Source organism: Drosophila biarmipes, unplaced genomic scaffold, assembly GCF_025231255.1.
Source record: "Drosophila biarmipes strain raj3 unplaced genomic scaffold, RU_DBia_V1.1 ptg000016l, whole genome shotgun sequence".
Taxonomy (NCBI): domain Eukaryota; kingdom Metazoa; phylum Arthropoda; class Insecta; order Diptera; family Drosophilidae; genus Drosophila; species Drosophila biarmipes.
Genome location: NW_026114534.1, coordinates 646,401 through 669,084, shown reverse-complemented (window position 1 = coordinate 669,084; position 22,684 = coordinate 646,401). Strand labels below are relative to the sequence as shown.

At 43.9% G+C, this 22,684-nt stretch overlaps 2 non-coding genes and 1 pseudogene across 2 annotated transcripts; all 3 read left to right on the top strand.

The window, feature by feature from the left end:
* The first annotated feature begins 1,999 nt into the window (after positions 1-1,999).
* On the top strand, positions 2,000-3,994 carry LOC127011927 (small subunit ribosomal RNA). Its single transcript, XR_007765386.1, has one exon. It is a non-coding gene; the product is annotated as a small subunit ribosomal RNA (ribosomal RNA).
* A 1,204-nt stretch (positions 3,995-5,198) lies between these two features.
* LOC127012020 (5.8S ribosomal RNA) lies at positions 5,199-5,377 on the top strand. The gene has a single exon (XR_007765443.1). It is a non-coding gene; the product is annotated as a 5.8S ribosomal RNA (ribosomal RNA).
* A 402-nt stretch (positions 5,378-5,779) lies between these two features.
* LOC127012000 (large subunit ribosomal RNA) lies at positions 5,780-8,562 on the top strand (annotated as a pseudogene).
* Positions 8,563-22,684: the final 14,122 nt, after the last annotated feature.

Genomic DNA, 22,684 nt, shown 5'->3' with positions numbered 1-22,684 from the left:
CACTAGTACTATAAATTGTGGCAAAATAAATCTTATGCAAATGCATAGGATTTTGTCAATACCGTACAAAAAACTAAGTAAAACGTATGGATATTGAAAAATAAATGGATTATATTCATAAAATACGAATATTTCTTGCATTCTCTTGTTATATGAGAGAATATCATACGGAGCGGGTAGCCCCTAGTATAGTAAGCAGTCGAATGGGAGACAGCGTGTCCAAAAACACCTATAGGGAGGTGGTCGTTGGCGGACCTCTCCTCGTATTGGTCAAACTTATGATTTTGTCAATACTATATAAAACGCCAATCATATCCATATAAAAGTGAATACAGTATATGGATATGAATAAAAAACCATACATAAATAAAAAAAAAATATGTATAAAAAATTATACATATATTTATATTAAGCAATCGTATGGATGTGGCTTATAGGTATAATACCTATAAGGCATAATAATGTATAATATAGCAAATATACATATAAAAGTGCATGAATTGTATAGATATGGCATATAAGTGACATATTTATGAGAATAGCTAGTAGAATTTGCCCATACACTACTAGCGAAATGAGATATTTATACCTAGTGAGGGCGGCACTAGTACTATAAATTGTGGCAAAATAAATCTTATGCAAATGCATAGGATTTTGTCAATACCATACATAAACCGTATGGATATTGAGAAGTTAATAGATTACATCTATAATATGAGAAGTATTTTAGTATTCTTATTAAATAAGAGAATACTATAAGGGTGAGTGGCAAAGAGAATTGAATATACCCGAATGGGAGACAGCGTGTCCAAAAACTACTATAGGTGGTGTGGCAAATATGAGGAAGGCAATATATCCATATAATGAAAATAAAAGTGCGTTTTCTTATTATATAAGAGAACACTATATGGGTGAGTGGCAAAGTAAATTGAATATACCCGAATGGGAGACAGCGTGTCCAAAAACTACTATAGGTGGTGTGGCAAATATGAGGAAGGCAATATATCCATATAATGAATATAAAAGTGCGTTGTCTTATTATATAAGAGAACACTATATGGGTGAGTGGCAAAGTAAATTGAATATACCCGAATGGGAGACAGCGTGTCCAAAAACTACTATAGGATGGTCAATGGGCCGGCCGTCTGCTATTGACATATGTCAGTAGAGAAGATATTATCCGTCAAATTTGTTTCTTTATTCATTTATTTGAATACGAGACTTGGCTCCGCGGTTAATATTTTAAGCCCAAAGATAATAACGTTGAAACAAAGGCCAAGTTTCTATTGTACATAGAATAACAAATTGTTTCCGAATTTTATCGTTAATTTTAGGAGGTAGGCTAACATGATTTATATTATATGTGTATTATTAAATAATAATAGTACATAAAAGTCTACCAAAGAAATATAAAAATGTAATTATGAATACATTTTCAATATTAATATCAACTTATATTGTTGATAATAAAAAATAGCTATTAAGAGAGTTATTTAAGAAATTATATAATATATAATAAAGAGTATATATATAAATAATATATAAGTATATATTATTTAAGAAATAAATATAGTAGTAATATACACTCGGTTCTATTTTATATATTACCAGAGACTTATATGGATATATATAGATAAATTTTAAATTTATCGTCAAAATACAAATGATTAACTCAATATCTTATATTGGTTAAACAAAAATTGTACATGTGTGGATACAATATATTATGTATGTCGAACAAAAATGATATTTTAGAATGAAATGTGCATATATAAAGAAAATATATGAAAAATAAATATTGTGTTTATAAAGAATATGATTCTTTTTGACATCAATAAAAACTTGTTATTATTAGTGGCGAAACAAGTATAAATTGGAAAACAAACGTATACGAATGCTATATAAAAATGGCCGTATTCGATAGAAATAAAATCTATAACAACATATATATTGCTAATTTCTATTCAAAAAATATGAATGAAATATGAATAAAAACATTATTCTGGTTGATCCTGCCAGTAGTTATATGCTTGTCTCAAAGATTAAGCCATGCATGTCTAAGTACACACGAATTAAAAGTGAAACCGCAAAAGGCTCATTATATCAGTTATGGTTCCTTAGATCGTTAACAGTTACTTGGATAACTGTGGTAATTCTAGAGCTAATACATGCAATTAAAACATGAACCTTATGGAACATGTGCTTTTATTAGGCTAAAGCCAAGCGATCGCAAAATCGTTATATTGGTTGAACTCTAGATAACATGCAGATCGTATGGTCTTGTACCGACGACAGATCTTTCAAATGTCTGCCCTATCAACTTTTGATGGTAGTATCTAGGACTACCATGGTTGCAACGGGTAACGGGGAATCAGGGTTCGATTCCGGAGAGGGAGCCTGAGAAACGGCTACCACATCTAAGGAAGGCAGCAGGCGCGTAAATTACCCACTCCCAGCTCGGGGAGGTAGTGACGAAAAATAACAATACAGGACTCATATCCGAGGCCCTGTAATTGGAATGAGTACACTTTAAATCCTTTAACAAGGACCAATTGGAGGGCAAGTCTGGTGCCAGCAGCCGCGGTAATTCCAGCTCCAATAGCGTATATTAAAGTTGTTGCGGTTAAAACGTTCGTAGTTGAACTTGTGCTTCATACGGGTAGTACAACTTACAATTGTGGTTAGTACTATACCTTTATGTATGTAAGCGTATTACCGGTGGAGTTCTTACATGTGCTTAGATACTTGTATTTTTTCATATGTTCCTCCTATTTAAAAACCTGCATTAGTGCTCTTAAACGAGTGTTATTGTGGGCCGGTACAATTACTTTGAACAAATTAGAGTGCTTAAAGCAGGCTTCAAATGCCTGAATATTCTGTGCATGGGATAATGAAATAAGACCTCTGTTCTGCTTTCATTGGTTTTCAGATCAAGAGGTAATGATTAATAGAAGCAGTTTGGGGGCATTAGTATTACGACGCGAGAGGTGAAATTCTTGGACCGTCGTAAGACTAACTTAAGCGAAAGCATTTGCCAAAGATGTTTTCATTAATCAAGAACGAAAGTTAGAGGTTCGAAGGCGATCAGATACCGCCCTAGTTCTAACCATAAACGATGCCAGCTAGCAATTGGGTGTAGCTACTTTTATGGCTCTCTCAGTCGCTTCCCGGGAAACCAAAGCTTTTGGGCTCCGGGGGAAGTATGGTTGCAAAGCTGAAACTTAAAGGAATTGACGGAAGGGCACCACCAGGAGTGGAGCCTGCGGCTTAATTTGACTCAACACGGGAAAACTTACCAGGTCCGAACATAAGTGTGTAAGACAGATTGATAGCTCTTTCTCGAATCTATGGGTGGTGGTGCATGGCCGTTCTTAGTTCGTGGAGTGATTTGTCTGGTTAATTCCGATAACGAACGAGACTCAAATATATTAAATAGATATCTTCAGGATTATGGTGTTGAAGCTTATATAGCCTTCATTCATGGTGGCAGTAAAATGTTTATTGTGTTTGAATGTGTTTATATAAGTGGAGCCGTACCTGTTGGTTTGTCCCATTATAAGGACACTAGCTTCTTAAATGGACAAATTGCGTCTAGCAATAATGAGATTGAGCAATAACAGGTCTGTGATGCCCTTAGATGTCCTGGGCTGCACGCGCGCTACAATGAAAGTATCAACGTGTATTTCCTAGACCGAGAGGTCCGGGTAAACCGCTGAACCACTTTCATGCTTGGGATTGTGAACTGAAACTGTTCACATGAACTTGGAATTCCCAGTAAGTGTGAGTCATTAACTCGCATTGATTACGTCCCTGCCCTTTGTACACACCGCCCGTCGCTACTACCGATTGAATTATTTAGTGAGGTCTCCGGACGTGATCACTGTGACGCCTTGCGTGTTACGGTTGTTTCGCAAAAGTTGACCGAACTTGATTATTTAGAGGAAGTAAAAGTCGTAATAAGGTTTCCGTAGGTGAACCTGCGGAAGGATCATTAATGTTTTAATATCCTTACCGTTAATAAAATATTTGTTTATATTATAATAAATACATTATAGTATTACAAATAAAATATGAATTGCCAAAATGTATATGAGATCTATTATAGATCAAATGAAATTTCGAACAAGCAAATCGAAATAATGCAAATATTAAAATTATATATTGTATTTAATACATATGAGAGAAATTAATAAGCAGCCAAAGCAAACAAATAAAAATTCGAACAAGCAAATCGAATTATTAAAATAATAATATTAAATTATTATTGTATATCCTTACCGTTAATAAAATATTTGTTTATATTATAATAAATACATTATAATAATACAAATAAAATATGAATTGCCAAAATGTATAATGAGATCTAATATAGATCAAATAAAATTTCGAACAAGCAAATCGAAATAATGCAAATATTAAAATTATATATTGTATTTAATGCATATGAGAGAAATAATAAGCAGCCAAAGCAAACAAATAAAAATTCGAACAAGCAAATCGAATTATTAAAATAATAATATTAAATTATTATTGTATATCCTTACCGTTAATAAAATATTTGTTTATATTATAATAAATACATTATAGTAATACAAATAAAATATGAATTGCCAAAATGTATATGATCTAATATAGATCAAATGAAATTTCGAACAAGCAAATCGAAATAATGCAAATATTAAAATTATATATTGTATTTAATACATATGAGAGAAATAATAAGCAGCCAAAACAAACAAATAAAAATTCGAACAAGCAAATCGAATTATTAAAATAATAATATTAAATTATTATTGTATATAAACACAATTAAAATACTGTGTGTATATGGACCATAATATACACGCGTTGCGATATGTATTGTTCATCTCAGTTATGCGCATACATTGGATAATGCAACAACCTAAAATGTACAATGTTGTACCTGGTTTTATACAGGTTAATGTTTTATATAAATTTCAATTTATATCGCTAAAAAAGTATTAATATATATATATATATATTTATTTACAATAAATGCAATTTAAAAAGAAATACTTTGATATATATTGGTTATATAAAACTAAGACATTTCGCAGCATTCGTTTTAGGTATAAAAATAAATTTATTGAAGGAATTGATATATGCCAGTAAAATGGTGTATTTTTAATTTCTTTCAATAAAAACATATTTGACAAAATTAAGAAACCAATTTATAAAACTCTAAGCGGTGGATCACTCGGCTCATGGGTCGATGAAGAACGCAGCAAACTGTGCGTCATCGTGTGAACTGCAGGACACATGAACATCGACATTTTGAACGCATATCGCAGTCCATGCTGTTATGTACTTTAATTAATTTTATAGTGCTGCTTGGACTACATATGGTTGAGGGTTGTAAGACTATGCTAATTAAGTTGCTTATACAAATTTTATAATGAAATTTTATAAGCATATGGTATATTATTGGATAATAATAATTTAATTATTTTATTCATAATATTAAAAAATATATGAAAAACATTATCTCACATTAGTAAATAATTTGAATGTGAAAAACGAAGAGAAATATTTTCTTTTTCAATCAAATGATACTGAGAAATGTCTAGCATAAAAATTTATCTAGAATTGTCTCTTATTAATGATTAGAAAATAGAAAACCGTTGACAATATTATTGTTCTTCGTTGATTCGTTAAATCAAACAAATGCCATTTATATACAGATATTATTAATATAACGAATTTAATAAAATGTTTTATCATTATATATAAAGAATTAATTGCATATAAAAGTTATACACAACCTCAACTCATATGGGACTACCCCCTGAATTTAAGCATATTAATTAGGGGAGGAAAAGAAACTAACAAGGATTTTCTTAGTAGCGGCGAGCGAAAAGAAATCAGTTCAGCACTAAGTCACTTTGTCTATATGGCAAATGTGAGATGCAGTGTATGGAGCGTCAATATTCTAGTATGAGAAATTAACGATTTAAGTCCTTCTTAAATGAGGCCATTTACCCATAGAGGGTGCCAGGCCCGTATAACGTTAATGATTACTAGATGATGTTTCCAAAGAGTCGTGTTGCTTGATAGTGCAGCACTAAGTGGGTGGTAAACTCCATCTAAAACTAAATATAACCATGAGACCGATAGTAAACAAGTACCGTGAGGGAAAGTTGAAAAGAACTCTGAATAGAGAGTTAAACAGTACGTGAAACTGCTTAGAGGTTAAGCCCGATGAACCTGAATATCCGTTATGGAAAATTCATCATTAGAATTGTAATATTTAAACAATATTATGATAATAGTGTGCATTTTTTCCATATAAGGACATTGTAATCTATTAGCATACCAAATTTATCATAAAATATAACTTATAATTTATTCAAATTAATTTGCTTGCATTTTAACACAGAATAAATGTTATTAATTTGATAAAGTGCTGATAGATTTATATGAATACAGTGCGTTAATTTTTCGGAATTATATAATGGCATAATTATCATTGATTTTTGTGTTTATTATATGCACTTGTAGGATTAACAATGCGAAAGATTCAGGATACCTTCGGGACCCGTCTTGAAACACGGACCAAGGAGTCTAACATATGTGCAAGTTATTGGGATATAAACCTAATAGCGTAATTAACTTGACTAATAATGGGATTAGTTTTTTAACTATTTATAGCTAATTAACACAATCCCGGGGCGTTCTATATAGTTATGTATAATGATATTTATATTATTTATGCCTCTAACTGGAACGTACCTTGAGCATATATGCTGTGACCCGAAAGATGGTGAACTATACTTGATCAGGTTGAAGTCAGGGGAAACCCTGATGGAAGACCGAAACAGTTCTGACGTGCAAATCGATTGTCAGAATTGAGTATAGGGGCGAAAGACCAATCGAACCATCTAGTAGCTGGTTCCTTCCGAAGTTTCCCTCAGGATAGCTGGTGCATTTTAATATTATATAAAATAATCTTATCTGGTAAAGCGAATGATTAGAGGCCTTAGGGTCGAAACGATCTTAACCTATTCTCAAACTTTAAATGGGTAAGAACCTTAACTTTCTTGATATGAAGTTCAAGGTTATGATATAATGTGCCCAGTGGGCCACTTTTGGTAAGCAGAACTGGCGCTGTGGGATGAACCAAACGTAATGTTACGGTGCCCAAATTAACAACTCATGCAGATACCATGAAAGGCGTTGGTTGCTTAAAACAGCAGGACGGTGATCATGGAAGTCGAAATCCGCTAAGGAGTGTGTAACAACTCACCTGCCGAAGCAACTAGCCCTTAAAATGGATGGCGCTTAAGTTGTATACCTATACATTACCGCTAAAGTAGATGATTTATATTACTTGTAATATAAATTTTGAAACTTTAGTGAGTAGGAAGGTACAATGGTATGCGTAGAAGTGTTTGGCGTAAGCCTGCATGGAGCTGCCATTGGTACAGATCTTGGTGGTAGTAGCAAATAATCGAATGAGACCTTGGAGGACTGAAGTGGAGAAGGGTTTCGTGTGAACAGTGGTTGATCACGAGTTAGTCGGTCCTAAGTTCAAGGCGAAAGCCGAAAATTTTCAAGTAAAATACAAATGCCAAACAAATATATATATTATATAAAATCTAGCTAAATTAATATACTTGAATAATTTTGAACGAAAGGGAATACGGTTCCAATTCCGTAACCTGTTGAGTATCCGTTTGTTATTAAATATGGGCCTCGTGCTCATCCTGGCAACAGGAACGACCATAAAGAAGCCGTCGAGAGATATCGGAAGAGTTTTCTTTTCTGTTTTATAGCCGTACTACCATGGAAGTCTTTCGCAGAGAGATATGGTAGATGGGCTAGAAGAGCATGACATATACTGTTGTGTCGATATTTTCTCCTCGGACCTTGAAAATTTATGGTGGGGACACGCAAACTTCTCAACAGGCCGTACCAATATCCGCAGCTGGTCTCCAAGGTGAAGAGTCTCTAGTCGATAGAATAATGTAGGTAAGGGAAGTCGGCAAATTAGATCCGTAACTTCGGGATAAGGATTGGCTCTGAAGATTGAGATAGTCGGGCTTGATTGGGAAACAATAACATGGTTTATGTGCTCGTTCTGGGTAAATAGAGTTTCTAGCATTTATGTTAGTTACTTGTTCCCCGGATAGTTTAGTTACGTAGCCAATTGTGGAACTTTCTTGCTAAAATTTTTAAGAATACTAATTGGGTTAAACCAATTAGTTCTTATTAATTATAACGATTATCAATTAACAATCAATTCAGAACTGGCACGGACTTGGGGAATCCGACTGTCTAATTAAAACAAAGCATTGTGATGGCCCTAGCGGGTGTTGACACAATGTGATTTCTGCCCAGTGCTCTGAATGTCAAAGTGAAGAAATTCAAGTAAGCGCGGGTCAACGGCGGGAGTAACTATGACTCTCTTAAGGTAGCCAAATGCCTCGTCATCTAATTAGTGACGCGCATGAATGGATTAACGAGATTCCTACTGTCCCTATCTACTCAGTCGGTGTTAGATTGCTCGTGCGAACAGACGTGTTTTCCGTACGCTCCGCGAGTGTAGCCAATATTGACTGATAGAGACCAGATACGAAGCTAGAAACAGCACGAAAATTCGTGTTTTGTGCCTGCGAACCCAGTGCGCGTGTTTTCCCTGTGTAAAAGTGGTGAAACCGGGTGAAATTGGGTTTTTCCCATTGGAAATTTTCCATTGCGCCACGTGTGTCACGAGAGAGGCGCTCTCTTGAGAGAGGAGTTAGGCTTATTTAGGCACATTTTGCCTAAAACAGCTGTGCGGTTTGTGTCATCGCTAAACTTTTATCAGCTGATCAGCTGATAGAGCTTTCCGACCAGCTGATAATAAAGGGGTAAGTCCTTGGTGGAAAAGCTTTTGGGTTGGAACTGCCGATAACCGGCGGATGGCGCCACCCAAAATGGATGTTGGAGATTCTGGCAGTGAGAGTGCTAGTAGTAGGGGAAGCAGTGGGGGCAGAGGACGACCCAGAGGTAAGCGCAATAAAGCGCCGCTGAGGGACGCCTCTAGGTGCAAGTTGATGGCACTGGATGCAACTGCCGCTGACACTGCGACAGCCCCTGCCGCTGCCGCTGCCGCTGCCCCTGCTGCTGCCGCTGCCGCTGCGCCTGTCGCTGCCCTTGCCGCAGCCCCTGCCGCTCCCGCAGCCCCCGCCGCTGCTGCATCCTCTGCTGAACACGAGAAGACCTTCGTTGCACCAGCCAGTCCTCTAAAATCCTTCTCGGATAGGGAGTGGAGAGGTAATGGTGCCGTCGCTGCCGAGATGGGGGACATCCGATCGGAGATCGGTAGGATGTTCATGGTCTCCTATGCCAACCCGGCCACAAATGTGAAGGTACAGTCCGTAGCCAACCGCTACGAGGAGGTTGTTGCAGCCCTCCTTATACGGATTGGAGTGCTTGAGGACCGCCTTAAGAAGCAGACACCGGTTGCCTCGGCCGTCTCATACGCAGCCGCCGCTGCTAGAGGCGCGCACCTTATCGCCTCACCTGCTGCCCCTGTCGCCCCCTATGCCCCTGTAGCCGCACCGCGGAAAATCCGGGAGACCTGGTCGGCAGTCGTTGCATGTGATGATCCGGCCTTATCAGGGAGGCAAATTGCGGACAAGGTCCGCAAAGAGGTAGCGCCTGCTTTGGGCGTCAGAGTGCATGAGGTGCGAGAGTTGAAGCGGGGCGGCGCGATTATTCGCACGCCATCGCAGGCGGAGATGTCGAAAATCGTTGCCTCCGCAAAATTCGCTGAGGTGGGCCTTAAGGTGTCCAAAAACACTGCCGCAAAACCCAGGGTGACGGTACAGGATGTGGACACCACTGTGACGCCGGATGAGTTCATGATGGAGTTAAAAGAGAAAAACTTCGAGGAGATGTCGCTGAAGGAGTTCCAGAAGGCGGTAGTCCTGGCGACCAAGCCCTGGTCAGCAGCTAACAGCGCCACTATAAACGTGACGCTGGAAGTAGATGATCAGGCGTTGGCCGTTCTCGAAAGCGGGAGGGTGTATATCAAGTGGTTCTCTTACCGCTGCCGCTCTCAAGTGCGCACCTATGCGTGCCACCGATGCCTTGGTTTTGACCACAAAGTCAGCGAGTGTCGGTACGCTAGAGAAAACCAGGTCTGCCGCCAGTGCGGACAGAACGACCACGTCGCGGCGAAGTGCAAAAATGCGGTGGACTGCCGTAACTGCCGCCATAAAGGGCTACCCTCGGGGCACTATATGCTCTCGGGTGGATGCCCGATATATAGCGCTGTGCTAGCCAGGGTGCAAGCTAGACATTAACATGTTCAGCTTCATCCAAGCGAATTGTGGTCGAGGCCGTTGCGCTGTCATCGAGCTTGCAAAGCGGATGAGAGATGCTGGCCACCTGTTCGCACTCATTCAGGAGCCCTATGTGGACGCAGGCAAGCGTCTCACTGGACTCCCTGGAGGCATGAGAATCTTCGCTGACAAAAGGAAGAAAGCTGCCATCATCGTGGACGACCCGTCTGCCATCTGCATGCCCATCGAGACATTGACGACGGATTATGGAGTGTGCGTGAGTGTCACAGGAAAATACGGCACCATTTTTCTGTCCTCCGTATACTGCCAGTACTCAGCTGCCCTGCAGCCCTACACTGACTACCTGGATACGGTTCTGCTGCTAGCCAGCAGGACACCGACAATCCTCGGACTTGATGCGAATGCGGTTTCCCCGATGTGGTTCAGCAAAACTCCAGCTAACTCTGGAGACCGTCTGAATCGCGAACGGGGACAGCACATGGACGAGTGGATCATCGCAAGCGGTGTCTGTGTGCTTAATACGGCCAGCCAGGTGTTCACGTTCGATAATCACCGCTCCAGAAGTGATATCGACGTGACCTTCACCAACGAAGCAGCGCGTGTGTGGGCAACATACGAATGGAGAGTTGACTTCTGGGAGCTGAGTGACCACAACATCATCACTGTTGAGGTTACTCCAGATCCAAGCAGTACCGTTGAGAGCCTAGCTCCGGTACCGCAATGGAGGCTCTCCAATGCAAGTTGGCGAAGATTCAGAGTAGAACTAAGGGATGTAGCTGAATGTCTCGAGGAACTGGAGGAATCGCCGTTGGATGATCATGTGTCAGCCCTTCGCTCCATCGTACACGAAGTGTGCGACAGGGTAATAGGGCGCAGGATACCTGCAGCAAGGGGAAACGTAATATGGTGGAATCCTGAACTGAGTACCAAGCGCCAAGAGGTCAGGAGACTGAGGCGCAGGCTGCAGGCAGCTCGTCGGAGTGGCACCGGCGATGTTGAGCGACTTGCCGCTGGATTAAGGCTTGCCTCAGGCCAGTATAAGAAGCTTATCCTGATGACAAAGGAACAAAACTGGCGGGACTTCGTGGGACGGCACAAGGATGATCCATGGGGGCACGCCTACCGAATATGCCGAGGCCGGAAAAAGACAACCGATCTTGGATGTCTTAGGTCGAACGGCGCGCTACTTACGACATGGCACGACTGCGCAGATATACTCCTCCGCAACTTCTTCCCTGTTGCGGAATCCACAGTGCGTGAGGGTATAACTCCTGCTGCTCCACCGACCCTCGAAGCCTTCGAGGTGGCAACCAGCGTCGCGAAGCTGAGAAGCCGGCGATCGCCGGGAATGGACGGCATCACGGGTGGGATCGTCAAGGAGGTATGGCGTGCTATCCCTCAGCACCTGACGAAGTTGTACTCTCGATGCCTCTCGGAAGGATATTTTCCTGCCGAGTGGAAACACCCGAGAGTGATACCGCTGGTAAAGGGGCCAGATAAGGACAGGAGCGATCCTGCCTCTTATCGTGGCATATGCCTTTTGCCAGTGTTCGGAAAGGTGCTGGAAGGGATCATGGTGAATCGACTAAAGGATGTGCTACCGGATGGCTGCAGATGGCAATTTGGATTTCGGCCTGGACGCTGCGTTGAGGATGCGTGGATGCACGCTAAAAACACCGTTTCCACCAGCCGCGAGAGGAGGGTGCTGGGAATCTTTGTTGATTTCAAGGGTGCCTTCGACAATGTTGAGTGGAACGCGGTGCTGGATCGGCTTATCGACGTCGGCTGTCGAGAGATAGACTTGTGGAAAAGTTATTTCTCCGGTCGAAGTGCCAGTATCATCAGCAGTTACGAAGCGGCCACAGTGTCGGTTACACGGGGCTGCCCGCAAGGGTCCGTCAGTGGTCCATTTATTTGGAACCTACTGATGGATGTGCTGCTTCAGCGCCTGGAGCCACATTGTGCTCTGAGCGCGTTTGCAGATGACTTGCTACTTTTCGTCGATGGGAATTCCCGTGCCGATCTGGAGCGAAAGGGCGAGCAGTTGATGGACATCGTGGGAGCCTGGGGAGCTGAGGTTGGAGTGAGTGTGTCAACCAGCAAGACGGCAATCATGTTGCTGAAAGGGAATCTTTCAGACACTAGGAGACCGACCGTACGGTTTGCTGGAGCAAGCCTGCCATACGTCACCAAATGCCGGTACCTTGGCATCTTAGTCGGCGAGCGGATGAGCTTTCTCCCGCATATCTCTGCTCTCAGAGATCGGCTGGCTGGAGTTGCCGGAGGGCTAGCACGGGTGCTCCGAGTCGATTGGGGGCTCAGCTCCCGTGCTAAGAGGACGATATACAGCGGACTCATGGTCCCCTGTGCACTCTTCGGTGCCTCGGTCTGGTACAAGGCGGCGAGCAAGGGCAAGTCCTTAAGACTCCTCACCTCGTGCCAGAGGACCATCCTATTAGGATGCCTACCGGTATGCCGCACAGTGTCCACGGTGGCACTGCAGGTGCTTGCTGGTGCTCCTCCAATGGATTTAGATGCTCACAGGATGGCAGTGAAGTTTAAGCTCAGAAAGCACGTTCCCCTGGACGAGAGCGACTGGCTCTATGGACAGGACTTGTCTGTGTTGGACTGGAAATCCAAGATGGCTCTGCTAGACGAATGTCTGCTAAATGAGTGGCAACTCAGATGGGACCAAGCGGCTCACGGTTTTGTGACTCGCCAGTTTTTCCCAGAGGCAGCGTTCGTCTACAAGAGGAAGGACTTTGTCTTCACCTTAAGAGCCGGATTCTTGCTGACAGGACACGGGTCGTTCAACGCTTTCCTCCATGGTAGAACCCTCAGCACCACAACCGCATGCTCATGTGGAGAGGAGAGTGAGGACTGGCTTCACGTACTATGTGAGTGCCGCCTCTATAGCGATTTGCGTGACTTGGATGCCCTTGGCATTGTTCGAGTCCAAGAACGATGGAACGTCGCAGGAGTAGTCGAGACCCCAGAACGGATGCGTCTCCTAGGAGCTTTTGCTGATGCTGCCTTCTCGAGGCGTAGGATGGAAGCGACGAGGGATGAACCGCAGGCGCCGGGACAATAGTCCCAAAACCCCCTTGCCGTGTGGCAACGGCGAAGAATACTGCCACAGCTTGTCATTGCTTGTCGTAGGAGGCGACTAATATGACATGGTTGCCCCATCCGAGCTTGTCGGAGCTGAAGGGGTGAGGCCCACCGAGCCTGAAATTTCGGTGCCACGGGTTGAGTGGTTCTCCAAGGCTACTCATTGAGGTCGGCCCCCTAGTGGGAGTTTCGTGGTGGCTGTGGTTGACACCTATATCGCGGGTAGAGTCCCCGGGCTCGACGTGGATGTTGCGTTAATACAACTCGGGTGCTGCGACCCAAAGAACAGTAGAGATTTTAGATAGATCTCGCCCCTATGCAAGGGGGAGTGCTTGCCCGACAAGCAAGTACTTAAATTGCTACTGGGGTGGTTGCTATGTACATAGCTATAGCTTCTAGTCCAGGGCGTTGGTTTGGCGCTTAACCCAGACCCTTGCATTATATACTCCCTTGTGGGTATATTAGAATGCCGTGGCTGTAATCCCTTCAGTGCGGAACACGTCACGTTAAATAAGTTCGGAGGGATCCGAGACACACCTGTCCCTATCTACTCAGTCGGTGTTAGATTGCTCGTGCGAACAGACGTGTTTTCCGTACGCTCCGCGAGTGTAGCCAATATTGACTGATAGAGACCAGATACGAAGCTAGAAACAGCACGAAAATTCGTGTTTTGTGCCTGCGAACCCAGTGCGCGTGTTTTCCCTGTGTAAAAGTGGTGAAACCGGGTGAAATTGGGTTTTTCCCATTGGAAATTTTCCATTGCGCCACGTGTGTCACGAGAGAGGCGCTCTCTTGAGAGAGGAGTTAGGCTTATTTAGGCACATTTTGCCTAAAACAGCTGTGCGGTTTGTGTCATCGCTAAACTTTTATCAGCTGATCAGCTGATAGAGCTTTCCGACCAGCTGATAATAAAGGGGTAAGTCCTTGGTGGAAAAGCTTTTGGGTTGGAACTGCCGATAACCGGCGGATGGCGCCACCCAAAATGGATGTTGGAGATTCTGGCAGTGAGAGTGCTAGTAGTAGGGGAAGCAGTGGGGGCAGAGGACGACCCAGAGGTAAGCGCAATAAAGCGCCGCTGAGGGACGCCTCTAGGTGCAAGTTGATGGCACTGGATGCAACTGCCGCTGACACTGCGACAGCCCCTGCCGCTGCCGCTGCCCCTGCTGCTGCCGCTGCCGCTGCGCCTGTCGCTGCCCTTGCCGCAGCCCCTGCCGCTCCCGCAGCCCCCGCCGCTGCTGCATCCTCTGCTGAACACGAGAAGACCTTCGTTGCACCAGCCAGTCCTCTAAAATCCTTCTCGGATAGGGAGTGGAGAGGTAATGGTGCCGTCGCTGCCGAGATGGGGGACATCCGATCGGAGATCGGTAGGATGTTCATGGTCTCCTATGCCAACCCGGCCACAAATGTGAAGGTACAGTCCGTAGCCAACCGCTACGAGGAGGTTGTTGCAGCCCTCCTTATACGGATTGGAGTGCTTGAGGACCGCCTTAAGAAGCAGACACCGGTTGCCTCGGCCGTCTCATACGCAGCCGCCGCTGCTAGAGGCGCGCACCTTATCGCCTCACCTGCTGCCCCTGTCGCCCCCTATGCCCCTGTAGCCGCACCGCGGAAAATCCGGGAGACCTGGTCGGCAGTCGTTGCATGTGATGATCCGGCCTTATCAGGGAGGCAAATTGCGGACAAGGTCCGCAAAGAGGTAGCGCCTGCTTTGGGCGTCAGAGTGCATGAGGTGCGAGAGTTGAAGCGGGGCGGCGCGATTATTCGCACGCCATCGCAGGCGGAGATGTCGAAAATCGTTGCCTCCGCAAAATTCGCTGAGGTGGGCCTTAAGGTGTCCAAAAACACTGCCGCAAAACCCAGGGTGACGGTACAGGATGTGGACACCACTGTGACGCCGGATGAGTTCATGATGGAGTTAAAAGAGAAAAACTTCGAGGAGATGTCGCTGAAGGAGTTCCAGAAGGCGGTAGTCCTGGCGACCAAGCCCTGGTCAGCAGCTAACAGCGCCACTATAAACGTGACGCTGGAAGTAGATGATCAGGCGTTGGCCGTTCTCGAAAGCGGGAGGGTGTATATCAAGTGGTTCTCTTACCGCTGCCGCTCTCAAGTGCGCACCTATGCGTGCCACCGATGCCTTGGTTTTGACCACAAAGTCAGCGAGTGTCGGTACGCTAGAGAAAACCAGGTCTGCCGCCAGTGCGGACAGAACGACCACGTCGCGGCGAAGTGCAAAAATGCGGTGGACTGCCGTAACTGCCGCCATAAAGGGCTACCCTCGGGGCACTATATGCTCTCGGGTGGATGCCCGATATATAGCGCTGTGCTAGCCAGGGTGCAAGCTAGACATTAACATGTTCAGCTTCATCCAAGCGAATTGTGGTCGAGGCCGTTGCGCTGTCATCGAGCTTGCAAAGCGGATGAGAGATGCTGGCCACCTGTTCGCACTCATTCAGGAGCCCTATGTGGACGCAGGCAAGCGTCTCACTGGACTCCCTGGAGGCATGAGAATCTTCGCTGACAAAAGGAAGAAAGCTGCCATCATCGTGGACGACCCGTCTGCCATCTGCATGCCCATCGAGACATTGACGACGGATTATGGAGTGTGCGTGAGTGTCACAGGAAAATACGGCACCATTTTTCTGTCCTCCGTATACTGCCAGTACTCAGCTGCCCTGCAGCCCTACACTGACTACCTGGATACGGTTCTGCTGCTAGCCAGCAGGACACCGACAATCCTCGGACTTGATGCGAATGCGGTTTCCCCGATGTGGTTCAGCAAAACTCCAGCTAACTCTGGAGACCGTCTGAATCGCGAACGGGGACAGCACATGGACGAGTGGATCATCGCAAGCGGTGTCTGTGTGCTTAATACGGCCAGCCAGGTGTTCACGTTCGATAATCACCGCTCCAGAAGTGATATCGACGTGACCTTCACCAACGAAGCAGCGCGTGTGTGGGCAACATACGAATGGAGAGTTGACTTCTGGGAGCTGAGTGACCACAACATCATCACTGTTGAGGTTACTCCAGATCCAAGCAGTACCGTTGAGAGCCTAGCTCCGGTACCGCAATGGAGGCTCTCCAATGCAAGTTGGCGAAGATTCAGAGTAGAACTAAGGGATGTAGCTGAATGTCTCGAGGAACTGGAGGAATCGCCGTTGGATGATCATGTGTCAGCCCTTCGCTCCATCGTACACGAAGTGTGCGACAGGGTAATAGGGCGCAGGATACCTGCAGCAAGGGGAAACGTAATATGGTGGAATCCTGAACTGAGTACCAAGCGCCAAGAGGTCAGGAGACTGAGGCGCAGGCTGCAGGCAGCTCGTCGGAGTGGCACCGGCGATGTTGAGCGACTTGCCGCTGGATTAAGGCTTGCCTCAGGCCAGTATAAGAAGCTTATCCTGATGACAAAGGAACAAAACTGGCGGGACTTCGTGGGACGGCACAAGGATGATCCATGGGGGCACGCCTACCGAATATGCCGAGGCCGGAAAAAGACAACCGATCTTGGATGTCTTAGGTCGAACGGCGCGCTACTTACGACATGGCACGACTGCGCAGATATACTCCTCCGCAACTTCTTCCCTGTTGCGGAATCCACAGTGCGTGAGGGTATAACTCCTGCTGCTCCACCGACCCTCGAAGCCTTCGAGGTGGCAACCAGCGTCGCGAAGCTGAGAAGCCGGCGATCGCCGGGAATGGACGGCATCACGGGTGGGATCGTCAAGGAGGTATGGCGTGCTATCCCTCAGCACCTGACGAAGTTGTACTCTCGATGCCTCTCGGAAGGATATTTTCCTGCCGAGTGGAAACACCCGAGAGTGATACCGCTGGTAAAGGGGCCAGATAAGGACAGGAGCGATCCTGCCTCTTATCGTGGCATATGCCTTTTGCCAGTGTTCGGAAAGGTGCTGGAAGGGATCATGGTGAATCGACTAAAGGATGTGCTACCGGATGGCTGCAGATGGCAATTTGGATTTCGGCCTGGACGCTGCGTTGAGGATGCGTGGATGCACGCTAAAAACACCGTTTCCACCAGCCGCGAGAGGAGGGTGCTGGGAATCTTTGTTGATTTCAAGGGTGCCTTCGACAATGTTGAGTGGAACGCGGTGCTGGATCGGCTTATCGACGTCGGCTGTCGAGAGATAGACTTGTGGAAAAGTTATTTCTCCGGTCGAAGTGCCAGTATCATCAGCAGTTACGAAGCGGCCACAGTGTCGGTTACACGGGGCTGCCCGCAAGGGTCCGTCAGTGGTCCATTTATTTGGAACCTACTGATGGATGTGCTGCTTCAGCGCCTGGAGCCACATTGTGCTCTGAGCGCGTTTGCAGATGACTTGCTACTTTTCGTCGATGGGAATTCCCGTGCCGATCTGGAGCGAAAGGGCGAGCAGTTGATGGACATCGTGGGAGCCTGGGGAGCTGAGGTTGGAGTGAGTGTGTCAACCAGCAAGACGGCAATCATGTTGCTGAAAGGGAATCTTTCAGACACTAGGAGACCGACCGTACGGTTTGCTGGAGCAAGCCTGCCATACGTCACCAAATGCCGGTACCTTGGCATCTTAGTCGGCGAGCGGATGAGCTTTCTCCCGCATATCTCTGCTCTCAGAGATCGGCTGGCTGGAGTTGCCGGAGGGCTAGCACGGGTGCTCCGAGTCGATTGGGGGCTCAGCTCCCGTGCTAAGAGGACGATATACAGCGGACTCATGGTCCCCTGTGCACTCTTCGGTGCCTCGGTCTGGTACAAGGCGGCGAGCAAGGGCAAGTCCTTAAGACTCCTCACCTCGTGCCAGAGGACCATCCTATTAGGATGCCTACCGGTATGCCGCACAGTGTCCACGGTGGCACTGCAGGTGCTTGCTGGTGCTCCTCCAATGGATTTAGATGCTCACAGGATGGCAGTGAAGTTTAAGCTCAGAAAGCACGTTCCCCTGGACGAGAGCGACTGGCTCTATGGACAGGACTTGTCTGTGTTGGACTGGAAATCCAAGATGGCTCTGCTAGACGAATGTCTGCTAAATGAGTGGCAACTCAGATGGGACCAAGCGGCTCACGGTTTTGTGACTCGCCAGTTTTTCCCAGAGGCAGCGTTCGTCTACAAGAGGAAGGACTTTGTCTTCACCTTAAGAGCCGGATTCTTGCTGACAGGACACGGGTCGTTCAACGCTTTCCTCCATGGTAGAACCCTCAGCACCACAACCGCATGCTCATGTGGAGAGGAGAGTGAGGACTGGCTTCACGTACTATGTGAGTGCCGCCTCTATAGCGATTTGCGTGACTTGGATGCCCTTGGCATTGTTCGAGTCCAAGAACGATGGAACGTCGCAGGAGTAGTCGAGACCCCAGAACGGATGCGTCTCCTAGGAGCTTTTGCTGATGCTGCCTTCTCGAGGCGTAGGATGGAAGCGACGAGGGATGAACCGCAGGCGCCGGGACAATAGTCCCAAAACCCCCTTGCCGTGTGGCAACGGCGAAGAATACTGCCACAGCTTGTCATTGCTTGTCGTAGGAGGCGACTAATATGACATGGTTGCCCCATCCGAGCTTGTCGGAGCTGAAGGGGTGAGGCCCACCGAGCCTGAAATTTCGGTGCCACGGGTTGAGTGGTTCTCCAAGGCTACTCATTGAGGTCGGCCCCCTAGTGGGAGTTTCGTGGTGGCTGTGGTTGACACCTATATCGCGGGTAGAGTCCCCGGGCTCGACGTGGATGTTGCGTTAATACAACTCGGGTGCTGCGACCCAAAGAACAGTAGAGATTTTAGATAGATCTCGCCCCTATGCAAGGGGGAGTGCTTGCCCGACAAGCAAGTACTTAAATTGCTACTGGGGTGGTTGCTATGTACATAGCTATAGCTTCTAGTCCAGGGCGTTGGTTTGGCGCTTACCCAGACCCTTGCATTATATACTCCCTTGTGGGTATATTAGAATGCCGTGGCTGTAATCCCTTCAGTGCGGAACACGTCACGTTAAATAAGTTCGGAGGGATCCGAGACACACCTGTCCCTATCTACTATCTAGCGAAACCACAGCCAAGGGAACGGGCTTGGAATAATTAGCGGGGAAAGAAGACCCTTTTGAGCTTGACTCTAATCTGGCAGTGTAAGGAGACATAAGAGGTGTAGAATAAGTGGGAGATATTAGACCTCGGTTTGGTATCGCCAATGAAATACCACTACTCTTATTGTTTCCTTACTTACTTGATTAAATGGAACGTGTATCATTTCCTAGCCATTATACGGATATATTTATTATATCTTATGGTATTGGGTTTTGATGCAAGCTTCTTGATCAAAGTATCACGAGTTTGTTATATAATCGCAAACAAATTCTTTAATAAAACGGTGCATTTATGTATTTTTGATTTGAAAATTTGGTATAACTCCAATTACTCAGGTATGATCCAATTCAAGGACATTGCCAGGTAGGGAGTTTGACTGGGGCGGTACATCTCTCAAATAATAACGGAGGTGTCCCAAGGCCAGCTCAGTGCGGACAGAAACCACACATAGAGCAAAAGGGCAAATGCTGACTTGATCTCGGTGTTCAGTACACACAGGGACAGCAAAAGCTCGGCCTATCGATCCTTTTGGTTTAAAGAGTTTTTAACAAGAGGTGTCAGAAAAGTTACCATAGGGATAACTGGCTTGTGGCGGCCAAGCGTTCATAGCGACGTCGCTTTTTGATCCTTCGATGTCGGCTCTTCCTATCATTGTGAAGCAAAATTCACCAAGCGTTGGATTGTTCACCCATGCAAGGGAACGTGAGCTGGGTTTAGACCGTCGTGAGACAGGTTAGTTTTACCCTACTAATGACAAAACGTTGTTGCGACAGCATTCCTGCGTAGTACGAGAGGAACCGCAGGTACGGACCAATGGCACAATACTTGTTCGAGCGAACAGTGGTATGACGCTACGTCCGTTGGATTATGCCTGAACGCCTCTAAGGTCGTATCCGTGCTGGACTGCAATGATAAATAAGGGGCAATTTGCATTGTATGGCTTCTAAACCATTTAAAGTTTATAATTTACTTTTTAAACGACAATGGATGTGATGCCAATGTAATTTGTAACATAGTAAATTGGGAGGATCTTTGATCACCTGATGCCGCGCTAGTTACATATAAAAGCATTATTTAATACAATGACAAAGCCTAGAATCAATTGTAAACGACTTTTGTAACAGGCAAGGTGTTGTAAGTGGTTGAGCAGCTGCCATACTGCGATCCACTGAAGCTTATCCTTTGCTTGATGATTCGATAATAAAATTGCATAATTTATTTGTTGTGTTGAACTTCTTATATAAAGTTCAACCAACAATCTATTTGTATGCATTGATTGTTTGCTTGGCTTTGTGGCGAATTTTTAATCCTTTATATATTACATTCCTAAGGTCTAGATTTTCAAGTAAGAGACCAATTTGATTAACATATCAATATAAGTACAACTCGACCATCTAATAATAACAATATGAATCGTCATCTTATTAGTGACGCGAAGATTGGCAAACATATAATATAAAAATATTCCTAAGGTCTAGATTTTCAAGTAAGAGACCAATTTGATTAACATATCAATATAAGTACAACTCGACCATCTAATAATAACAATATGAATCGTCATCTTATTAGTGACGCGAAGATTGGCAAACATATAATATAAAAATATTCCTAAGGTCTAGATTTTCAAGTAAGAGACCAATTTGATTAACATATCAATATAAGTACAACTCGACCATCTAATAATAATATGAATCGTCATCTTATTAGTGACGCGAAGATTGGCAAACATATAATATAAAAATATTCCTAAGGTCTAGATTTTCAAGTAAGAGACCAATTTGATTAACATATCAATATAAGTACAACTCGACCATCTAATAATAACAATATGAATCGTCATCTTATTAGTGACGCGAAGATTGGCAAACATATAATATAAAAATATTCCTAAGGTCTAGATTTTCAAGTAAGAGACCAATTTGATTAACATATCAATATAAGTACAACTCGACCATCTAATAATAACAATATGAATCGTCATCTTATTAGTGACGCGAAGATTGGCAAACATATAATATAAAAATATTCCTAAGGTCTAGATTTTCAAGTAAGAGACCAATTTGATTAACATATCAATATAAGTACAACTCGACCATCTAATAATAACAATATGAATCGTCATCTTATTAGTGACGCGAAGATTGGCAAACATATAATATAAAAATATTCCTAAGGTCTAGATTTTCAAGTAAGAGACCAATTTGATTAACATATCAATATAAGTACAACTCGACCATCTAATAATAACAATATGAATCGTCATCTTATTAGTGACGCGAAGATTGGCAAACATATAATATAAAAATATTCCTAAGGTCTAGATTTTCAAGTAAGAGACCAATTTGATTAACATATCAATATAAGTACAACTCGACCATCTAATAATAACAATATGAATCGTCATCTTATTACTGACGCGAAGATTGGCAAACATATAATATACAAATATTCCTAAGGTCTAGATTTTCAAGTAAGAGACCAATTTGATTAACATATCAATATAAGTACAACTCGACCATCTAATAATAACAATATGAATCGTCATCTTATTAGTGACGCGAAGATTGGCAAACATATAATATAAAAATATTCCTAAGGTCTAGATTTTCAAGTAAGAGACCAATTTGATTAACATATCAATATAAGTACAACTCGACCATCTAATAATAACAATATGAATCGTCATCTTTTTAGTGACGCGAAGATTGGCAAACATATAATATAAAAATATTCCTAAGGTCTAGAATCTTAAGCAATAGACCAATTCAACTAAGAGTTGACATATAAAAATATGTTCCTTTTAATGTTAGCAAAATTTTATCGTCACATACTGTTAGTGACGCGAACGTTTTTTTCTCCATGTTTATATGAATGTTTATTCAAAATATAAATATTATAAATATTTTTAAGTCTTAGAAATTCAAGTAAAGAGATTCAAGAAATTCATTCAACTTAGAGCGCACATATAATTAAAACTATTCCTGAGGTTTAGAAACCAAATTAAATAAAGAGGACATATAAACGTATGTGGTATTTTGATGGTAGTAAAAATGTATCGCGATATTATTAGTGACGCGACCAATTTTTATACTCTTTGCTCCATGTGCAAATATATCTAGTGTTTAGATAGTCAATTAAAAATGACAATTTTAACTAAAAGACTTAAAAAAGTGTTTGTCAAACTTATAATTTTGTCAATACTATA